Source organism: Schistocerca piceifrons, unplaced genomic scaffold (genome assembly GCF_021461385.2).
Source record: "Schistocerca piceifrons isolate TAMUIC-IGC-003096 unplaced genomic scaffold, iqSchPice1.1 HiC_scaffold_1404, whole genome shotgun sequence".
In the NCBI taxonomy this organism is placed as follows: Eukaryota; Metazoa; Arthropoda; class Insecta; order Orthoptera; family Acrididae; genus Schistocerca; species Schistocerca piceifrons.
The window spans coordinates 10,001-15,000 of NW_025727241.1; the positions used below are offsets into that span (position 1 = coordinate 10,001).

The 5,000-nt window shown below is 54.1% G+C and overlaps 1 non-coding gene across 1 annotated transcript in view; it reads right to left on the reverse strand.

Moving 5' to 3' along the window:
- The window catches only part of LOC124733650, a 1,909-nt gene extending 491 nt beyond the window's left edge, over positions 1-1,418 (reverse strand). Inside the window, exon 1 of the ribosomal RNA XR_007009053.1 lies at positions 1-1,418. This exon is cut by the window's left edge and continues 491 nt beyond it. This is a non-coding gene — a ribosomal RNA (small subunit ribosomal RNA).
- Between the last annotated feature and the right edge of the window lie 3,582 nt (positions 1,419-5,000).

The window sequence follows — 5,000 nt, forward strand, 5'->3', positions numbered from 1 at the left end:
ATCGGAATTAACCAGACAAATCGCTCCACCAACTAAGAACGGCCATGCACCACCACCCACCGAATCAAGAAAGAGCTATCAATCTGTCAATCCTTCCGGTGTCCGGGCCTGGTGAGGTTTCCCGTGTTGAGTCAAATTAAGCCGCAGGCTCCACTCCTGGTGGTGCCCTTCCGTCAATTCCTTTAAGTTTCAGCTTTGCAACCATACTTCCCCCGGAACCCAAAAGCTTTGGTTTCCCGGAGGCTGCCCGCCGAGTCATCGGAGGAACTGCGGCGGATCGCTGGCTGGCATCGTTTATGGTTAGAACTAGGGCGGTATCTGATCGCCTTCGAACCTCTAACTTTCGTTCTTGATTAATGAAAACATACTTGGCAAATGCTTTCGCTTCTGTTCGTCTTGCGACGATCCAAGAATTTCACCTCTAACGTCGCAATACGAATGCCCCCGCCTGTCCCTATTAATCATTACCTCGGGTTCCGAAAACCAACAAAATAGAACCGAGGTCCTATTCCATTATTCCATGCACACAGTATTCAGGCGGGCTTGCCTGCTTTAAGCACTCTAATTTGTTCAAAGTAAACGTGCCGGCCCACCGAGACACTCAATAAAGAGCACCCTGGTAGGATTTCAACGGGGTCCGCCTCGGGACGCACGAGCACGCACGAGGCGGTCGCACGCCTTCAGCTCGCCCCACCGGCAGGACGTCCCACGATACATGCCAGTTAAACACCGACGGGCGGTGAACCAACAGCGTGGGACACAAATCCAACTACGAGCTTTTTAACCGCAACAACTTTAATATACGCTATTGGAGCTGGAATTACCGCGGCTGCTGGCACCAGACTTGCCCTCCAATAGATACTCGTTAAAGGATTTAAAGTGTACTCATTCCGATTACGGGGCCTCGGATGAGTCCCGTATCGTTATTTTTCGTCACTACCTCCCCGTGCCGGGAGTGGGTAATTTGCGCGCCTGCTGCCTTCCTTGGATGTGGTAGCCGTTTCTCAGGCTCCCTCTCCGGAATCGAACCCTGATTCCCCGTTACCCGTTACAACCATGGTAGGCGCAGAACCTACCATCGACAGTTGATAAGGCAGACATTTGAAAGATGCGTCGCCGGTACGAGGACCGTGCGATCAGCCCAAAGTTATTCAGAGTCACCAAGGCAAACGGACCGGACGAGCCGACCGATTGGTTTTGATCTAATAAAAGCGTCCCTTCCATCTCTGGTCGGGACTCTGTTTGCATGTATTAGCTCTAGAATTACCACAGTTATCCAAGTAACGTGGGTACGATCTAAGGAACCATAACTGATTTAATGAGCCATTCGCGGTTTCACCTTAATGCGGCTTGTACTGAGACATGCATGGCTTAATCTTTGAGACAAGCATATGACTACTGGCAGGATCAACCAGGGAGCTGCGTCAACTAGAGCTGAGCAGCCGGCCGCCCGGGAGTGTGTCCCGGGGGGCCCGCGCGAACACGCAAGCGTCCGCTCAATCATTCTGCAAACAGGAGGAGGCTGAGCTCCCCTGCACAATACACCTCGAAACCCTCTCAGGTCCCGGCGGCGCGCAGCGCCGTCCCAAGTACTTGGTCGGGTTCGAGAGAGGCGCAATCGCCCGGAGTTAGGCGAGTAGACGCTTTCGGTGCGACCACCCGTGCTCCCAACTGAGCTTGCCGCTGCCGACAGAGGCCCGGGAGCGTGCTGTCGTGGCATTGCCGGCGGGAGACAACACGCGCCACCTACGGTGACCGGCAGCTCCAACGCCAGCGCCACAGAAGGACAAAAGCCCCACTTGGGTGCCGAAGCGAACTCTCCCAGCACAGCGCACGCGCCAACACATCCGCACAGCTGCGATACAAACCACCAGCGAGAACCGCTGGGGCGACCGAGCAGCAGACGGCGTCGCGGCGCCGAGCGCCGGGCGGCGGCGCATCCTCAACGCACACAGTCCTCAATCGGACCAGCACACTGAAGATGTCCACCGCGCTTCGCACCGGGCCCGCGAGGACCTACTTTGGCCGCACGGCGCCGCGCGCAGGGTGCGCCGGCGCGCAGCTGCGACGCCTGCCGCGTCCGTCGGCCGGCGCGCCTGCCACTGGCCGCCCCCACCAGCCGGCTGTAGCGCGTGCGCCCACGCACCGCGCGGCCAGCACGCCGGGAGGCGCCCCCTCACCGGCCGGGGACGGTCCCACCCAGCCACCGCCGCGTATCGCTTCACACCCAGATGCCGTTCAGTTTCGTCGGCATGGTGGGTATCGCTGGAACAACCGGTTAGTACCTCAACCTATCGTCGCCATCACCGATTCACCCCTAGCGAGAACAACCGCACCACAACAGGTTACCATTTGTTCATTTGCGTAACTTCACCAGAAAACGCAGGCGTCCATCGCCATTTGCAACTTCAACGATTATTGCATGCCTGTGTCAGGTGTCACGCCACACTACGTCTGCCCACATACACGCAACAAAATGTGCACGCCTAGACAATACGTGGAAGGTGGCCCCCGTACGTATGCGATGTCCATTGCTCGAACGACTGTCAACCGGCCTCTGTAGCATGTCGCAGATATGGAACGCGGTGCACCATGCCATCACGGTGTGTGAGGAGAGACGACTAGGTCCGAATACATCAACAGACAGCTCATGCTGATCGCCATCCACGGCGTCCGTTCCTCCCACACGTCTCTATGGCGTACCACACTGCAATCCAGCTCTCATAGGGAGACGACACGTAGCTGCGTGCACAATATTTGCACTGTATGGTCCGCCGTTTTTGGGCGCAGTCGTTGTGCGGTCACACATGTGCCACGATGTATCATTCAGTACATAAGGACGAATGTGCAGTACAGATTGTGGTTCACGCGTACGACATCAGCGGACAGTTGACACAGGCCGCACCACAACGTAGCCTGAGTACGTCGCATGCGAAGGGCATTGAACATGCAAACTTCTCACCAACCAGCTTGCGAAGGCAGGGGGCAAGGTGGGGACGTGGGGAGGGGCGGCATGTACGTCCTGCTGCCATCCACATTACAGTGTACAGCAGGAGCATGTGGAAAGTGAGCAAGACTTGCAAGGTGTTTAACATGAAGCGATACACAGGGGTGCGGGCAGTGCGAGTAGCGAACTATATTGCGAGGGTTGCGGGTGGGCAACACTACAGTAATTGAACGAGTCGTATAACAATTACAGAGCAGGTTTAGGCGACAACGTGGGTTACGTTAAGGCGACAACATGGGTTAGGTTAAGGCACAACATGGGTTAGGTTAAGGCACAACATGGGTTAGGTTAAGGCACAACATGGGTTAGGTTAAGGCACAACATGGGTTAGGTTAAGGCACAACATGGGTTAGGTTAAGGCACAACATGGGTTAGGTTAAGGCACAACATGGGTTAGGTTAAGGCACAACATGGGTTAGGTTAAGGCACAACATGGGTTAGGTTGAGGCACAACATGGGTTAGGTTAAGGCACAACATGGGTTAGGTTGAGGCACAACATGGGTTAGGTTGAGGCACAACATGGGTTAGGTTGAGGCACAACATGGGTTAGGTTGAGGCACAACATGGGTTAGGTTCAGGTACAACATGGGTTAGGTTAAGGTACAACATGGGTTAGGTTAAGGTACAACATGGGTTAGGTTAAGGTACAACATGGGTTAGGTTAAGGTACAACATGGGTTAGGTTAAGGTACAACATGGGTTAGGTTAAGGTACAACATAGGTTAGGTTAAGGTACAACATAGGTTAGGTTAAGGTACAACATAGGTTAGGTTAAGGTACAACATAGGTTAGGTTAAGGTACAACATAGGTTAGGTTAAGGTACAACATAGGTTAGGTTAAGGTACAACATAGGTTAGGTTAGGTTAGGTTACACGTTGTTGTACGGAAAGGTGTAGGGGGGGGGGGGGGGCGGGGGCGGCAGGTTCGTTGATAGTGATTATAGTAAGTGAATGCTTGTGACATGATCAGATTTGTCACGTCAGGATGCACCTTTGGCTTATTAGAGGCGGCGCTCCAATTCTATGCTTGTGTGAGACCTGTGTCTTTGACTCATGTCATTGTTTGTGCGCTGTGACAGGAGGTACTATTGTGATGTTGGGTGCACCGTTGTATAGGACATGTGTGGGTGTTGGTGCCTGGTCTGCGCAATGGTGGATGTCGAAAGGCTGGGATATTGTATTTTCCGCACGGACCTCCTGGTCTGGTTGTGATAGTGTGGATTGTGTAATGTGGCGGAGAAGATGCACTGGATGTTGTTCCATGCTGGTGCTTACATATTGTATGTGCGCCTGTTAGAAGCAGAGAGTGGTGCGTGATCAGAGTGTCTGGCTGACGTGTGGTTCCCATTTTGGGCAGACTCTTTCAGCATGTATACGGACAGTTGTGTATATTTGCTGTAGTTTGATGGCTCTGCATTGATTACTAATCAGCGCCGTGTGTACGGGTAATCTGGTTCCAGTCCAAAATGTTCCATCTGTGTACATTAGTGACAAAGACTCCCCCCATGCAGTGGGGCTCGGTCTGTTATAACTCTTCCGCGTAATATATTTGCCCCACGTTTTTGCGACTGCGAGTGCGAGTGCAACGCGCATGGGGACCGACATGCTGATGGCTCGGTATCGGACGCCGTACAGTGAGCAACGCGATCGCGTCTCTCGCTCGTAAGTGGTACAGGTCGCGGCTCATGTATACGGACAGCGGGAATGTCGCATATTGGAAATAACTCTTCATGAAACGCAAGTTATAGGGGTGGATTGCACTTTACGAGTGCGGGAAACGTCCGCCGTTCATCCGCTGGAGGTGCGAGTTTGGCGGTTGGGGTGGTGCACGAACGGGTGCGGGTGGCGTCATTGCCGGTCCACGGCTTCGTGCGGCAGAGCCACTGGAGATTGGGTGCTATGGTCGACAGAGGCTGCAGCCTTTGTGGGTGGCGTCGAAAGGCGGCCACTGTGGCGCCATCGCTGTCTTAGTCGGCTTGGCGTCTCATAGAT